The following is an 18,484-nucleotide window of genomic DNA, read 5'->3' as shown; positions in this document are numbered from 1 at the left end:
CAGAGTGTGCAGAGTGTGCGGGGATCAGCGGGGATCCTGGTGAGCGTGCAGGAGTTGTCAGAGTTGCGGGAGGCGAGTTCCTGAGAGTGATTGGTCGAGCTAGAGGAATTGATATTCAGATCGCAGGAGAGTCGTGGCCAGCAGATTTGCTTATCAGTCCAGTGGAGCTGTATGATGTTATTCTCGGGATGGATTGGTTGCATCGGCATATGGTGCATTTGGATTGCTATCGGGGTAGAGTGGAGTTTGAGCGTCCAGGAGGGAAGTTGGTTTTTCAGGGTATTAGACCGACTTCGGGGAGTCTCGTAATCTCAGCCATTCAGGCTGGGAAGATGATCGAGAAGGGCCGTGAGGCTTATCTGGTTACTATATCTATGCCAGAGTCTGTGGGGAAGTCTACGGTTAGCGGTATTCCAGTAGTGGAAGAGTTTGAGGATGTGTTTCAGTCTTTGCAGGGATTACCACCATCTCGGTCGGATCCTTTTACCATTGAACTGGAACCGGGGACGACACCGTTATCCAAGGCTCCTTACAGAATGGCTCCAGCAGAGATGGCAGAGCTGAAGAAGCACCTAGAAGATTTGTTGAGTAAGGGATTCATCCGTCCTAGTGTATCACCGTGGGGAGCGCCGGTGTTGTTTGTGAAGAAGAAGGATGGGAGTTTCAGGTTGTGTATTGACTATCGGGGTTTGAACCGGGTCACTGTGAAGAACAAGTATCCTCTTCCTAGGATCGATGAGTTGTTGGATCAGTTGAGGGGTGCTACTTGGTTCTCCAAGGTAGATCTGGCGTCGGGTTATCATCAGATACCGATAGATGAGGCAGATGTGAGGAAGACTGCTTTCAGGACGAGATATGGGCACTATGAGTTTGTGGTGATGCCTTTTGGATTGACTAACGCGCCAGCAGCGTTTATGAGATTGATGAACAGTGTGTTTCAGGAGTTTCTGGATGTATCTGTCATCATTTTCATCGACGATATCCTGGTTTATTCCAAGAGTCCTGAAGAGCATGCAGTGCATTTGAGGGCGGTTATGGAGAAGCTGCGGGAGCAGAAGTTGTTTGCCAAGTTGAGCAAGTGTAGTTTCTGGCAGCGTGAGATGGGCTTTCTGGGTCACATTGTTTTTGCAGAGGGGGTTTCTGTAGATCCAGAGAAGATTCAGGCTATCAGAGATTGGCCTAGACCGCAGAATGCCACAGAGATCAGAAGTTTTCTTGGGTTGGCAGGTTATTACAGGAGATTTGTGCAGGGGTTTGCAAGCAGAGCACGTCCTATGACTAAGTTGACAGGGAAGGATGTTCCTTTTGTCTGGTCAGAAGAGTGTGAGGAAGGCTTTGCAAGCCTGAAGGAGATGTTGACTACTGCGCCAGTGTTGGCTTTGCCTGAGCAGGGAGAACCCTACGTGGTTTATACAGATGCATCTAGAGTTGGTTTGGGTTGTGTTCTGATGCAGCATGGGAAGGTGATTGCCTATGCTTCGCGGCAGTTGCGGGTGCATGAGGGCAACTATCCTACTCATGATTTGGAGATGGGTGCTGTAGTTTTTGCCCTCAAGATTTGGAGATCTTATCTTTATGGTGCAAAGGTGCAGGTGTTCACAGATCATAAGAGCCTGAAGTATATATTCACTCAGCCTGAGTTGAATTTGAGGCAGAGGCGGTGGATGGAGCTTGTGGTGGATTATGATTTGGAGATAGCCTATCATCCTGGTAAGGCTAACACGGTTGCAGATGCTCTGAGTCGGAAGAGGGTAGCTTCGGCTCAGGAGCAGGAGATGGAGTCACTGGTAGGGGAGATCAGTGCTTTGAGCTTGTGTGCTGTTTCACAGGAACCGTTGGGTTTGGAAGCAGTAGATCGAGCAGATCTTCTGAGTAGAGTGCGGTTGGCTCAGGAGAAGGATTTGGGGCTGGTGAATGCCTCTAAGGATGTGGATTCAGAGTATCAGGTCTCAGATAATGGTACTATCTTGGTGCACGGTCGTGTGTGTGTGCCCAAGGATGAGGAGTTGAGACAGGAGATTCTGAGAGAGGCTCATGCGAGCAAGTTGTCCATTCATCCAGGAGCGACTAAGATGTACCGTGATCTCAAGAGGTACTATCATTGGGTCGGGATGAAGAAGGATGTAGCTAGTTGGGTTTCGAGGTGTGATGTGTGTCAGCTAGTGAAGGCTGAGCATCAGGTTCCTGGCGGGTTACTGAAGAGTTTACCCATTCCTGAGTGGAAATGGGATATGATCACCATGGATTTTGTGGTGGGTTTGCCAGTGTCACGGACCTTTGATGCTATTTGGGTCATTGTGGACCGGTTGACTAAGTCAGCACATTTTCTGGCCATTAAGAAGACTGATGGAGCAGCGGTCTTGGCTAAGAAGTATGTGAGGGAGATTGTCAGGTTGCATGGGGTGCCAGCGAGCATTGTGTCTGATAGGGATTCTAAGTTCACTTCGGTGTTCTGGAAGGCATTTCAGGCAGAGATGGGCACTAAGGTGCATATGAGTACAGCTTATCATCCCCAGACAGATGGACAGTCTGAGAGGACGATCCAGACGCTGGAGGATTTGCTGAGGATGTGTGTGTTGGATTGGGGTGGCCATTGGGCAGATCACCTGAACCTGGTAGAGTTTGCTTACAACAACAGTTATCAGGGGAGTATTAAGATGGCTCCTTACGAGGCTTTGTATGGGAGACCATATCGTACACCATTATGCTGGACTCAGGTGGGGGAGAGGAGCATGTTTGGTGCTAGTTTTGTTCAGGAGACCTCAGAGAAGATTCGGGTTCTCAAGCTGAACATGAAGGAGGCTCAGGATAGGCAGAGGAGTTATGCTGATAAGAGGAGGAGAGATCTTGAGTTTCAGGTAGGAGACAGAGTGTACCTCAAGATGGCCATGTTGCGGGGTCCGAACAGGTCATTGTCAGAGACTAAGTTGAGTCCGAGGTATATGGGTCCATTCAGAGTGATTGAGCGGGTTGGACCAGTGGCATATAGATTGGAGTTACCTGAGGTGATGCGTGCATTCCATAAGGTTTTCCATGTGTCTATGTTGCGGAAGTGTCTCCGTGAGGGAGAGGAGGTGTTGGCTAAGATTCCTGAGGATCTTCAGCCTAACATGACTTTGGAGGCGAGACCAGTGAGGGTTCTCGAGAGGAGGATCAAGGAACTTCGGAAGAAGAAGATTCCTTTGATGAGAGTCCTGTGGGACTGTGATGGTGTTGAGGAGCAGACTTGGGAGCCTGAGGCAAGGATGAAGGCAAGGTTCAAGAAGTGGTATGAGAAGCAAGCCGCGACTTGAGCTTGTTTAGCCTGGTCCCATCTGTAATCCGTGGCTGGAGCGGGAATGGAGTATTCCAGCCCATCTCTCTTGTTACTCGGTCGCTTGGGGTGGTTGGTTGTGCGACTCAGTAACAAGATGAGGTGGTGTTGGGGTACAAAGTTTCCGTGAGGCGGGGTTGCGAAGTTAAGTTTCCTTGAAAAAGAGTTTCCAAAAGTGGGAAGTTTCCAAAAGTGGAAAGTGCTAAATATGGAAAGTTTTACGGGAGTTAGAATTTGTCCATTTTAGCGGTGGGAAGCCTCGGAGGGGCTTTGTGGCCTTTGTGGCGGACTTTCGAGTCAGGGTGCATGTGTGTGGCGGTCTTTTTAGACAGTGTGTGTGGCCTTAGTGGTGGGCTTTTAGCCAATTGTGTGGCCTTTGTGGCGGGCTTTTAGCCACTTGTTGGCCTTTGTGGCGGGCTGTTTAGCCAGAGTGTCTTTGTGACGGTCCTTCGGGACAGATGGTCTTTGTGACGGTCTTTCGGAACAGATGGTCTTTGTGACGGTCCTTCGGGACAGATGGTCTTTGTGACGGTCCTTCGGGACAGATGGTCTTTGTGACGGTCCTTCGGGACAGATGGTCTTTGTGACGGTCCTTCGGGACGAGTGGCCTTGGTGGCGGTCCTCTTTAGGACATATGTTTGGCCTTGGTGGCGGTCCTCGTTAGGACATTTTGTTGGCCTTTGTGGCGGCCCTTGTGGCGTGTGTATGATCCGTGTGTGGTCATGAGGTATCCCGGTGAGGGGATATGTGGTTGGTAGGACATTGAGATGTTTCTACGCGAGCCACGGGAAGGAAACCTGGGTAGGGATAGGACTCAGACATGTTCAGAATCGTTTGCTCGTGACTCTTGGGGGACTTAGGTTCTCCTAGTACTGCTATATTCAGAGACTTTGTGGCTCGGGAGTATGGTTGGTATATCGACTTCGGATGACGATCCGGGGGCGCGCTGTAGGGTGGCAACCCGAGAGACGAGTTTGGGCTTTTCCTTATATATATTATGGCATGCGGGCTTAGGCCTGATGAGGAGCCAACATTGGCATGCAGACTTAGGTCTGATGATGAGCCGATGAAACTCAAGGTCTAGGCCTATGAGTAAAGGAAAGTCCAAAAAGTCAAGAGCAAATGACGCCTGGAGCGTGAGTCTATCGCCTAGAGGTGACCTTCTGTAGATCAGTCGGAGGAGTGCGGGCCGTGGAGACGGTTGCACGGGAGTCCTTGACTGATGGTTGTTTGAGATTCGAGGACGAATCTAGTTTGGTGGGGGAGAATTGTAACACCCGCAAACCAATTTTTGGTATTTTGGTAAGGGTGTCGATCGACACCCTCTAGTGAGGCATCGATCGACACCAGTTGTGGCCGGTTTGGTCGGTTCAATTTTAATTGTCCGGTTTGCGGAGTTGGTTTAGGGAAAACCCTAGTTCGGGTTTTTAAGGAGGGAGCTCGAGTTTTTCTCCTCTCTTGGCCGCTTTTGTCAAAAACAGAGAGAAAGAGGAGGAAAGCTTTGTTCTTGAGTTCCTGGGAGTTTTTGTGAGATTTTCTTGCTGTTCTTGGGAGATCTAAGGCTGGGAAGGTGTTAAAAGCTTGCTAGGAGTGAGGGAATTCGTCCTTATTGGTCAGAAACTTCCTGCAAAGAGGTGAGTGCATGACCATGGCTTATCTAAGCTAAGATCTCTAGATTCTATGTGATTTGGTGCTTATGTGGTTGTTTCTTTGAGTTCTCTATGATATTTCGTTGCTGTCTGGGCTGGGTTTGGCTTCTGGGAGTGCAAGGAGCGGATTGGAGAAGCTTGGAGGCGAGATTTGGAGTTTCTGATCGAGGGGGAAATCGTTGCTCGGCATCGGTGTCGGTCGACACCAGTTGGGGTGTCGGTCGACACCAACGCGAGGACGGCTCGGGACTTTAGCGAGTGTCGAACGATGCCATGTGGAGGTGTCGGTCGATACAAACTAGGGTTTCCGGGAGTGTCGGGCAGGGTGTCGGTCGACACCAGTTTGGTGTCGGTCGACACCAGATGTTCAGTATCGATCGGCACCATCTGGTGTCGGTCGACACCCCTTGTTCAGTTACAATGGACGTCGCATGTTTTGTATATTGCCTGGTTTGTTTTATTGGTTGTTGTTTGTGGCATGTAGAGATCTTATTGCTTGGGTGTATAGCCCAGTAGATGGGAGGATTGCCTCACTGAGTGTTTATCAAATACTCATGCATCTCAATTTGTGTTTGTGGTGCAGGTAAAGGCAAAGTGTGATCGTGGAGTCAAGGCAATGAAGAGGAGGATGTTCGAGGGACTCGATTGGATGTTGTCTGGCATTGCTAGGTTGCTAGAGTTGGGTCATTAGAAACATTGCTAGGTTGCTGGTTCCTTGTTTCTTGTTGTTTGGATTGATTATTGCTGATGATTATGGTTATTGGTTTTTATTGGAGTATTATTGGATATTATGTTGGTGTTGTTATTTCCGCTGATGATTGTGATTGTGGTTAGGTGGCTAGTGGATATGGGACCACTAGTTGTAGTTTATTATTATATTTATTATTTAGTATTTATTATTAAAAAAAAAGGTCGGTCGTTTCAATAACCATTCTACGAAAACCAGAGCCCAAAAATAAATAACTACAACATTGTTAAGTGATGGATCCATTTGACTGAACATTAAGAGAAATAGAGGCGACACGAAAAAAATAAAACTTATACCGGATTTGAAAAAGTCCATCTGAGATTAGCAAATAGAATAGGCATGAGTCATGACCTAAGAATTATCAAAGACATAAGTTTCTAAATCTAGTAGAAAATTCACTGAAACCATTAGTAAAAGGACTATGAATAACTTACAATCCAAGCCAATAAACAACCTGCCAACACAAAGTCTCCTAGTATAAAGCCAAAACTCCAAGGCAAACGTCATAGCGAATGACTTCGTAAATCCCTAAAAATCACAAGAATAAATCACATAACTCTCTAAAACTTAAATTAGCATAATGTATTATCACAAAAAATATGATAAGAGAGAGTAAGAGAGTATGTTACCATCGTTAAATTAAAAGTATTGACACATATTTGCCTTTACTTATAAAGATAAGAAGTGTGTCCAACAATTTTAACTAAAACATCTTAGCAAAATATTTAGTATCACCATTCAATATCTTAAATGGTTTTCAAAATCTATTTATTGTTTGTTTCCAAATTCAAAAAGAATTCTTTCTAGATATACATGATTTCTTATCAGATTTCTCCACTTTTTAGACAATTCAAATTGATAAAGATATGAGAAAGTCTCAGAACATCTTGCCATATTTTTTTTATTCTCATTAATCTTTTCATTTTCTATATTAGAAAGATAACAAAATTGATGATAAATGTTTTAATATAATTATAGTGTTTTTGTTTTGTGTAGCTATATATATATATATTATTTTCATATTTTACGAAATATTTAATTAATTTCAACTAATTAGCATCTCTCATCAATTTAAGTTATCATTTAAAAGAGATTTAATTTCATGTTTTAATTTGTATAAATCTCTAACTTTAATAATTATAATATTTGTTATCATTTAAAAGAGATTGAGATCTTTTATAATTAATCATTAATATAGTTTCCTAAAATTTTTGACTTTATTAATTATAATTAATATAATTTCATAAAATATATGAATGTGTCATTTATTGTTAATATAGTTTACTAAAATACTGGAATATTTTGAATCGAATTTAACACACGACTAACTGTTTTTAGAAAATTATAAATGTTTAATATTTAATTTAGAAAACTATTTGGAAAACTTAATATATTCGAAATTAATTATTTATGGATTATAACCATATCCAAAATTAGATCTGAAATCTAAGTATTCATCATTATAACCAATTATAAAAAATTAATCATTTATTTCTTTAATAATTGTTACCATTATTTTAGGGAAATTTATTTTTTTATTTTTAATTATGTAGGCAAGTTGGTCTGTTTGGCAACATGAATATATTTTATGTTTTTCTTTTTTTTTAGCTGTAATTGTACTCTCCAATTAATAGTATAGATTTGTAGAATAGAAAATTAACATAACTAAATCTCAAACCCTAAAATTCTAAATTTTAACAAATACTAGGTTTTGAACTCACGCTACGCGTGGGTTTATTTGATATATTTTGATAAAAATTATATATGATTGATGACGTTAATGAAATATTATCTTATAGAAAACTTTAAATTACTATCAAAGAAAAAATTAAATTTTAGATACACAATTTTTAAAAATATAAAAATCAGTTGTGTTTTAAAATCAAATCTGATGAAAAATCATGAATTTAACTCGACGTCCAGGCGAGGCGGATAAAACTGGTGACCTCACATATCCTAACTATTTCTTTGACCACCAGAAATACAAAATAATTTTATAATCATATATTTATCTCATTTTTCATATTTAATTGATCGCTATCACCTATGTTTTCGTGTTTTTTATTTAATGTTTGTTTATTCTTCATATTTTTTCTTGTCATTTTCATTGTCAAATTTTTTTAGTAATTGTCAACATTACTTTTACCGCCCGTTTGTTCTTCGTTATACTCTTCTTCTTGTTCTTCTACATTAACATCTTCATATTCTTTCACTGGAAAACCTTTTTTTAGAATACCACACAACTTGTTAACCCATCAAACTCCAAAACCAAAATCATTTATTTTCTTATAAAAAGCATAATCAACACATTTACCCAATTATTGATAATTTCATCCATATACTTATTCGATTTTAGATCAACACGTACTGAAACTTCTCAAACCAAAATCCTTATTTGCAGAGAAAGTAATATGAACACATGTATAGTTAAAAAAATATTTGTGCTTTTCGTCGATCCTTCTTCTTTAAACTCAAATAACATCAAATCAAGGTCTTGCGACGTCATTCAATCTTTCCTAGACTTAAAAAAAAAATTTACTGCAAAAGTATCAAATCATATGTAAAGTCATACACAAAAACATGTTTTATATGTCATAAGAGATATAAAACACAAACGAAGATAAGTAAGATATTAAAAAATTTGATATATAATATTTAGTAATTTTAAACTTATAAATTTTTAATAGAGATTAAATATTTAAAATTATTTCAAACTTTAAATGTAGTTTAAATATTTGTAACATTTTATTAGTTTAGATTTAATTAAATATTAATGACACTTTAACTTTTTATAGAGTTTAAATAGTTATAATATCTTAACTTTTTTTATGGAGGTATTAATAATATTCCTAAACATTCTATAATAAATATTTAAACCTTTAAAATTTTTAATTTGCTAAAATAAATCAAATAAAACTTGGGGCATTCTCAAAAATGCCCCTTTTTCCATATCTCTTTTTAAAAATACCCCTTCATGTTGACCATTTTTAAAACTACCCCTCTTTATATACAAAATGACCAAATTACTCTTTTTGAGTGACAGCAAGAATGTACAGTCATCAAAATCGAAAATATTTTCCCGCCAAAAAAATTTCCCGCCAAAAAAATTTCCCGCCAAAATTTTTTTTCCCGCCAAAATCGAAAATTTTTCCCAAAAAAATTATTTTTTCCCGCCAAAAAAAAAAATTCCCGCCAAAATCGAAAAATTTTCCCGCCAAAAATATTGAAATTTATACCTTTTAAAAATCTTGTAAATGCTTTTAAAAAACTTTTAAAAGCGTTTACAAGGTTTTTAAAAGGTTTTTAAACACATTGTAAACGCTTTTAAAAACCTTGTAAATGCTTTTAAAAAACTTGTAAATGCTTTAAAAGGTTTTTAAAAACCTTGTAAACGCTTTTAAAAACTTTTTAAAAGCATTTAAAAGGTGTTTAAAAACGTTTTAAAAATTTTAAAAAAACTTTTACAAGGTTTTTAAAAACATTGTAAAAGAGTTTAGAAGGTTTTTAAAAACCTTTTAAAAATCATTTTAAAAACCATTTGAAAACCTTTTAAAAACCTTTTAAAAACCTTTTAAAACCTTTTAAAAAGCTTTTAAAAATCTTGTAAAAGCGTTTACAAGTTGTTTAAAAAACCTTTTAAAACTTTTTAAAAAATCTTGTAAAAGCATTTACAAGGTGTTTATAAGGCTTTTATAAGGTAGAAACCTTATAAAACCTTTTAAAAACCTTGTAAATTTTTTTTGGCGGGAAAAATTTTGGCGGGAAAATTTTTTTTTTCGAAATTTTTTATCAAAAGTTTTTTGACAAAAAAATTTTTGGCGGGAAAATTTTTTTGAAAATTTTTTGGCGGGAAAATATGTCGGAAATTTTTTGGCGGAAAAATTTTGTTTTTCTTTTTTTTGAATAAAATAATTTTCATCTAAGGGTAAAATGGTCATTAAAAATTAAAAGAGGGCATAAATAACAATGGCCAGAAAAGAGGGCATTTTTAACAAATTCTCATAAAACTTTTAAATTTGGAAACCCGATAAATAAGCATAAATCAAGCAAACCTGATAAAATTATAGTTAGAAATATATTAGTTTTATTTATAATGGTTCTCAGCCATTGTCTAAAATTTTCTTGCCGATGTGCGACGTTGTGCATATATTTTTTTATTTCTATAGATTTTACTTTTTTTCTAAAAAATCTTAATAATATAGATTGCTACTATATTTCCAAAAATGTTATTAGTGAAATATCTAATTCTTATTGGATTTTTTAAATCCTATATGAACACTTTTAGGAGTTTATACCTTTAACTTTTTATTAGTATAGATATAATATCTTAAAATTTCTATGGAGGTTAAGTAATGGTAATATTTTAAAATATTCTATGAAGTTTAAATATTTTTAATATTTAAACTTTTAAAAGTTTCAGTATTATATCTTATTTTAAACTATTAAAATTTTAAAATTATAATAATTGAGAACTTTTAAAAGTTTTAATATTTATAATATATAAACTTTTAAAAATTTTAAATATTATATTTTTTTTTTGAAACTTTTCAAAGTTTTAATTTGATCAACTAAAGACCGGATCAAACCGAATAAAACTTTTAAAGTTGGACGCCTGATAAATCAAGCTTTTCTGCTTATTCGTTGTTGAAAACATATTAATCTTATTTATACTTGTTCTGAACCATTGTCTAAAACTTTTCTAGCCGATGTGGGATATTGTACATAGTTATTTTATTTCCATAAATTTAAAATTTTCCTTTTTCTAAAAAATTCTAGAAATTTAAAAAATGTTAATGAATGACATGTCAAATCATGATAGGTTGTTTAAAATAATTCTTAATATATAAAATTCTGGAGATTTTAGAAAATGTTAATTAGTGACATGTCTTATCACTATTGGTTGTTTTAAATCCTAGGTGGACAGTCTTAGGAGCTTATAGCTTCTACTTTTTATTAGTATAGATTTCGTAACTGTTAAACAACAAGTGAAAATTTTAGTTGCTTTAGTTGCCATTTACCATATAGTACGAAAACCTTTAAATTATATTAATTTAAAAATGTAATTACTGGATATTTGTAATTTATGTGAAGTATCTGGAAAGTGTGTATAACATGTTGTCTTATTTCTCATGTGCTTGAAATTTATTAATATACTAGGGATTGGATCCGCACGTACGTGCGAGATTTTTCTAAAAAAAAAATATTTAAGGTTTTGGAATTGATACTTCAGAGTTCTGATTTTTGAAAAGTCATTTTTCAAGATTTTGAAATTTATATCTTGAATGACTTGGATAATATTGAACTGTTAGATTATTTTTAAAAGTTAAGAATACCAACTTATGTGATGATTGTTTTCAATTGATATAGGTCGTAGTGTTATTGTTTTTGTTTGTATTGGTCCGATGGAAGAAAAAAAAACAAAAAACAAAAACCGAAAAGAAATGTAACGTAAAAATATCTAGATTTGGATCGGTGGATACATGCAGAGTTATATTTAAAAGACAAAATTAAGATTATTTACATAAAATTTTCAAATGATGTTACATGTATATTTTATAAACTAATCCAAATCTTTTTAACAGTTTGATCAGGGGTGTTAAATCGAATTTGGATTCGGTGTTAGTTTGAGTTATTTTATCTATTTTGGAACGGGATACTCGTCCCATCTCATCCCATCCCGTATCTGTCATAAAAATTTATGAAAGTATATAAACTCAGTAAAATGAATTACTTCAAAAACAAATGAGGTGAAATTTAGAAACATCATATATATCTAATTTCGTTCCTAAAACGATTAAAATTACATGAACCTTATGATCTAGTGCTTTCTTGATTAAACGAATACCAACTTTTATAGTGTAGGACCTGTAGGTTTCTGTTTTCAACAATTTGTATTAAACCCAATTACAAACGGGTTAGAACAAATAACGGGTATCACAATTTTTTTTCTTTTTCTTTCTTAAGTCTTTAAAATGAAATGACAACGTTTGACGATGAGTTTTTATTTTTGGTAAAGTAGAAAACTTCGACCTCAACAAAGAGACTCTGGCAAATCCGACGAAGCTCCGGCGAGTCCTGGTTCCTGAAGGATTTTGGTCAGCCACTTGCTTAACCTCTCATTCTCCTTAATCGATAAGTTCATTACAGCAATATATATAGCAGTACGCCTATAGTAGTACCTTAGACTTTAGTATTAACCAATTTAAAGTAAAAACACTTACTACTTAGACATTGACATTGTTTTTGTTTTAACTAAACGAAACCCAATAATAATTGGGCCTTGACTTGTTTCTGGCCCATCTGGCCTCTTCCTTTCTTCGTTGACAAAGTGTGGTTTGTTCTTCTCTTCGTGTTCCTCCTCTTCGCTTCTTCTTCTTTCAATGATTGATCGATCAAAGATTGATTATTCTTACTAACTCTCTTGCACAAGATTGATCAAAGGTGATAATCCAACAGTTCCTACTCCGAGCCTTTACTGGCACCTCTTATGCGGACTGGATCTGGTGCTTCTCAAGATAAGTCTCAGGCTCCCACCATTGTCGCCACCATTTTCGTCCTCAAAAGTACTGCTTGTAATCCGAGCATACACAACCCTTTTTCGATTTTTTTTGTTATTTATCTTCAAAGTTAAGAGTAGCAGCCTTAAAACCAAATTCCTCTTCAGAATTCTCCAAGCTATTGGTTGAACATACAACTTCTTAGAGGTGAATGATTGTTCGGGTGCCTCACCATTAGAAGCGTAGACACATTAGTCTCTTGTAAATAAGTCAAGGCGAGAGAAACCTGATATTAGACAAAATTCAATTATATGTAAACCACAGTAGCTTCTACGGTAGAATCGAACCATGGTTAGGGGGGTCAATCTAGGGGGAATAAACCAATTGTGCTACAAATACTTGACTGATTTACATGCAAAAAACCTCTTTTTATTATATTAGGGGGGTCAGTTCTTTCTACATAGGTCCGCCACTGCTTCTACCACAATGACCATATCACCAGAGAATATAAGATTATATTAGAACCTGATCACCATGTTATTGGATTCATCATTTCAGCTGAATCATCAATGACTTCTTTTGGTAGAAGGCCATACTTTAATAGTACCTTGGAAACCTTGTAGGAGTCCTTACCATCCCACAAAATTTCTCTTTCCACACACACCAAGTAAAGATAGGTCTTGCCAATCATATTATTGATTGGTTATGGTAAATTTTCATGGTCAGTAACCTGTTAAGAATATAAGATGTGATTAGGAACTTATTTTGATTATATAAGAAGATAAAGCTTTAAATATAATAGGACCTCATCAAGTGATTCGCACTTGGTCTCTTTGATCATCACATCATCTGAAACATGCTGAGTTGTTGTTTTTAACAGTGCCATGAATCATGGTTCCTGCAAATTGCATATAAACATACTAATAAACTAATGAAAAACGAATATCATAAATAAAACAAACTATTAGTATAAGCTTACCGAAACATCAAAAAAATCATTTCTATGGTTTCTCTGGAGTAAGTGGTGTATTGCTTCCAAGTATGAATGACAGATTTTGTTTACGGTTTGAACTGCAGGAAGTGCATCCATTTCCGTCTGAAGCCGTAAACAAAGTGAAGAAAGTATGAAGGTTCTACTAAGGTGATTTTCTGATCTCTTTCGACGTCTGATGTGTGTTTAAAGTGTATGGCGTATTCTCTTGCTTATATAGGAATATTGGTTATGAGTTGTTGCGATTGTGGTAATGATAGAATATTCGGGAAATCAATTCCAGATTTTCAGTTCATGTTCATATAGATAATTTATTTGAAGAGATACGGTAGAGGATGATTGTTAACAAAAATAGGAACAGTTTTTGTAAAACATGAGTGATATTAGGAATGATAAGTTTAAAAAATCTTTATTGTTTTCATTGACATAATTTTAGCAAATTAATTTACACGATATGGAAATGATTGATTGTGGTGATGATTATAACAAATACAGTTGAATGGTATTGAAGGAAAGATGTTTGGATTCGCCGTGTTTTGTGCAGAATAATTGACGACCAGATATGGCAATTCGTTACTATGGCGACTTTTGTGGTGAATGGTATAGTTGTGTAAAACTTTATTGTTTAGAATCCCTGATTTGTTGGAGTTTAGATGACTAACGAATATTATATGGTTGGTATTTTGTTCTGATCTGTTTACATTAAATTATACTCAGAGGTTTGCGAGAACTGACTTGTTTGGACATGAATGTAGAATACCAAAGATCCGAATAAAATTATTTCAGTTCTCTTTGGATCCGCGTGTTTATGCTTAAACAGATTACTTCTTTGCCCTCAAAACTTTTTTTCTTTGTTCTTTGCTTTTTTATTTCGTAGGGGCATTTCATGGCATACTGTTTTTATTGTTTTTTTATCTCTAAGTGTGCTTCACAATTAATAGTATAGATTAGCGTGTATAACCTTTAAAATATAGTATTAATTTATTGTATATTTCTTATATAGAACAAACATTTTTATTTGAACATGAAATTCTTTAATCAACTTGTTCAATACACTCCAATAGATATTTCATAAAATTTTGAGCATTCTCTTGAAACTTGATTCTCTATAAAGAAAGCGTGTGAGAAGAGTGTATCATGTTATCAACAATGAACCTCTCCATAGCATAGGAAAATGATTTCCCGGAAATCATTCTTGCCATTGGCAATAGATTTCAATTATTTTCATTATAATTGTGTTAAATTTGGTTGTAGTGACTCAATAGGATGATGGAGAAATACTAGAAATGTTGTTATTCATTATGCAAATTGGAAAGAATAGCAAAGTTTTTTCTTGCAGGTTGGTTCAAGTTTTTTCTCCAATAACTCGTGAAAATGGACAAGTCATTGTGACGATCACCAATTTAGGACGAAGCCATGTGACTATTCTTCACATTGTTTAGTTTATCAATTCATTAATTGTATCTTATTTTCACATATATATATATATATATTCATCTTAATCAGTGAGATAAAAATTGATGTTAAGCTTCTTGTCGAACACGCCAACATTTCCAGAATCTATATAGCCCACTTCTCACTTTTGAATTAAAGCACGATCCGACTATTTTCATGTGGTTTTATATTATTTAGAACATTGTAACGCCCGTGAACCAAAATCTTGGTTTGGAATGTGCATCAATCGATGTAGATGATGCATCGGTGGATGCAGGGTCTATTTTTGCAGGATGACTTAAGTGAAACGTTCGTTTGGCTGCGTTTTGGGTTTTTGGAAATCATAGGGGTTGTGTATAAAAGGGAAGCTCGACATGTTAGTGTGGGTTTTAGCCTTTTGTCGTTTCTAGAAGTTGAGAGAAGGAGAAGTCTATGTAAAATCTTTCTGTGAGTCTTTCATGCCTGTTTCTAGAGGGATCTGTCTGTGGAAAGTGAGATCTGAACATGGAGTGACGTTTGGAGGCTTCTAGAAGGCTTGGATCTCGTTGTTCATCATTCTTTCTTTCTAAATCAAGGTGAGTTCGGGACCATGGCTTATCTAAGCGACCAGATGTGTGTTTTTAGGTGTTGATTGCTTATGTGATTGTTTGTGAGTGTTTGCCTTGAGTTTTGTGGTGTTTAGAGGATGTATTCGGCATCACGAAGCCAAGAGAAAACGGTGTAGAATGTGTTCGGCGATGCTTCGCGCGACTGCATCGATCGATGCAAGGTGTCATCAGTTGATACAGTTATGGATTTGATGGAGACGATGGACGTTGCATTGGTCGATGCAAGGAGTGCATCGGTCGATGCAGAGGGCGTTGCATTGGTCGATGGAAGGAGTGCATCGGTCGATGCAGAGGGCGTTGCATCGGTCGATGCAAGGATTGCATCGGTCGACGCAGGGGGCGTTGCATCGGTCGATGCAAGGATTACATCGGTCGATGAAAGGATTGCATTGGTCAATGCAAGGATTACATCGGTCGATGCAGCTAGGGATTTGAAGGTTGCATCGATAGCCACAAGGAGTGCGTCGGTCGATGCAATGATGTGGCATCGGTCGACGCAAGGTCGCAGAGTCACGGATGTGTTCATAATTGCCTGGTTTGCTTGTTTTGTCTATTGTTTGTGTTTGTCTTTTCGCTTGTGTGTATAGCCCAGTAGATGAGAGGATCGCCTAACTGAGTATTTGTGATAATACCTACGCATTTCAATTGTTTTTTGTGGTGTGCAGGTATGTAACGTGGAATCATGGCAGTGAGGAGGAGGATGATCTAGGGTGTCGTTTGTGTGTTGATGGTTATGTCTTGTTATGTTTTGGAATCTTGTATAGAGATATGCTAGGTTGTTGGATTAGAATGGTTAGGAATGTTTTTGTATCGATGATAGGTTGGAGATGGTAATGTTGTTGGTATGTTTCCGCTGTGCATATTAGTTGTTCCGCTGTGCATATTAGTTGTTTTTGGTTTAACAATGATCTGTGTTTAGTAGGTTTAATTAGGTATTTATGGGTTCTTAATTATGATATTAAAAAAAAAAAATAGGTCAGCTTGTTTCAGTTTGGTATCAGAGCCCTTACGGTTCTAGGGCGGTTAAATGGTTTGGTTAGAACATATTTTTGGGATTTAATTGGTTGAATTGATTTCCACGTTGTTTGATGTGTGATGTTGATTTGTGGTTGAGTGCTTAAATTGATTATGAGCAGTTAGTCAATTTGAATGAGTATGGAGTCCTAGTATCATCCTTTTCGAGTTTTCAGTAAGATTCCACGGTAACATATGTTCTTTGTGTACGGTTTAAAATTGTGTGCTTAGCCTTCTGTTCTATGTAGTGCAGATTGTTAGAGGCGGTGATGTTGCTAGTCGTGGACGCAGACGTGGTCGTGGTAGGGGCAGAGGCCCAGTCGCTAGTGACACTGTGGTACCGACCCTACTGCTGCGGATGCGTGGAGGACGAGAGTGGAACGCAACTTCTAGTCTCTTAGATGTCATCATGAGTATTGGGTGGACATATGTGTCTACAACCTGGTAGGTGATGCTCACTTGTGGTGGAGGTCGGTGACTGCCAGGAGGGCGCAGAGTGAGATGACTTGGGTTGATTTCGTGGAGGAATTCAACCGCAATTATTTCCCTCGAGAGGTGCTAGGCCAGATGGAGGTGCAGTTCTTGCAGTTGGTGCATGGGACTCGTTCGGTTCGGGAGCTCGATGTGGAGTTCAGTCTACTTCTGGTGTATGTGGGCCAAGCGATGGAGTCTAAAGAGTCTCAGGTCAAGAGGTACATGAAGGCGCTTCGTAATGACTTGAGGGTCCATTGCAGAGGGAGGAGTTACGCCACGAGGGCGGAGCTGGTGAAAACCGCAGCTGAGATCGAGGATGACCTGGGCAGCAGACCGTGGTGGTTAGCCCAACAGTTCGGACAGAGGAGTCTCCGGAGAAGATCGTTCTTGTTAAAGGCATCATGCCGGCATAGGGACAGAATAGGAAGTCATAAGACATGTCAGGTATGCGGCAAGGGGCGCGAGGGTGTTTCGGGTGTTGAGGTAGGGATCACATGTTGGCAGACTGTCCCAAGAAGGGTGTCACGCATGAATATCGTCGATCGTGTTATCATTGTCGGGTGGAGGGACATATCAGGCCTTTTTGTCCTAAGTAGGGACATATGATGGAGGTAGTGGCGCAGCCGAGGGGAGGACCGGGTGCCCAACCCAGCGTTTAGTTTTAGCTTCTGGTTCTTTTTCTTTCGGTTATGTATTTTTGTTTGGAGTTGTAAACGATTATTGCATTTGAGGTTTTAATAAAAATGGAGTTACTTTTGGACTTTTGACTTGTGTGTCGTGTGGAAATGGAAATCGCTCGAGATTTCTATAAATGAAAAGTTTCCATAAATAGAATTTTTTTAAAAATAGAGAGTTTTATGAATAGTTAGAAATTGCCTATTTTTGGAAAAAGTGCGTGTGAACATCCAAAGTGGTTGGGATGTTTTGGAGTGTTTCCTAGGAGTGGCCAAGGGATGTGATGTTCCAGGGGGGAATATGGTAGTTGGTAGGATATTGCGATGTTCTAGGAGGATCATGAGGGGTTGTCCTGGTTGAGGAAATGTTTATAGACGTTATGACCGTTTGTTGTAAGGGTGGGGGGTTTTGAACAACTATGAAAAAATGGGGGTTGTCCTGAGGGGTTCTGAACAACTCATCGGTCAACGCAAGGATTGCATTGATCGATGCAACTAGGGATTTGAAGGTGGCATCGATCGACACAAGAAGTGCCTCGGTCGACGCAATGATGTTACATCGATCGACGCAAGGTCGCAGAGTTACAGATGTGTTCAAAATTGCTTGGTTTGCTTGTTTTGTGTATTGTTTGTGTTTGTCTTTTCGCTTGTGTGTATAGCCTAGTAGATGGGAGGATCGCCTCACTGAGTATTTGTGATTATACTCACGCATTTAAATTGTTGTTTGTGGTGTGTAGGTATGTAACGTGGAATCAAGGCGATGAGGAGGAGGATTATCTAGGGTCTCGTTTGTGTGTTGATGGTTATGTTTTGTTATGTGTTGGAACCTTGTATAGAGATATGCTAGGTTGTTGGATTAGAATCGTTAGGAATGTTTTTGTATCGATGATAGGTTGGAGATGGTTATGTTGTTGGAATTTTTTCGTTGTGCACATTGATTGTTGTTGGTTAAATACTGATATGTGGTTTGGTAGGTTTAATTAAGTATTATGGGATGCTTAATTATGATATTAAAAAAAAAGAAAGAATTACTCAGCTACTACCCAAAAGTTGGTTTATTCCTTATATGTATACATTTTGTA

The 18,484-nt window shown here is 37.6% G+C and overlaps 2 long non-coding RNA genes across 2 annotated transcripts; one reads left to right on the top strand and one right to left on the bottom strand.

The window, feature by feature from the left end:
• Positions 1 to 11,620: 11,620 nt before the first annotated feature.
• LOC147944322 (uncharacterized) lies at positions 11,621 to 13,324 on the bottom strand. Its single transcript, XR_015557493.1, has 3 exons — positions 13,187 to 13,324; positions 13,013 to 13,105; positions 11,621 to 12,937 (listed from the first exon to the last, which is right to left on the bottom strand). It is a non-coding gene; the product is annotated as an uncharacterized LOC147944322 (long non-coding RNA).
• On the top strand, positions 11,649 to 13,992 carry LOC104787397 (uncharacterized). The gene is made up of 3 exons (XR_767922.2): positions 11,649 to 12,273; positions 13,285 to 13,348; positions 13,743 to 13,992. It is a non-coding gene; the product is annotated as an uncharacterized LOC104787397 (long non-coding RNA).
• Positions 13,993 to 18,484: the final 4,492 nt, after the last annotated feature.

The sequence above is a fragment of the Camelina sativa genome, chromosome 5 (assembly GCF_030686135.1).
Source record: "Camelina sativa cultivar CO46 ecotype springtype chromosome 5, ASM3068613v1".
NCBI lineage: Eukaryota > Viridiplantae > Streptophyta > Magnoliopsida > Brassicales > Brassicaceae > Camelina > Camelina sativa.
Note: the sequence above shows the minus strand (reverse complement) of the source record. Positions and strands in the feature narration are given on the sequence as shown.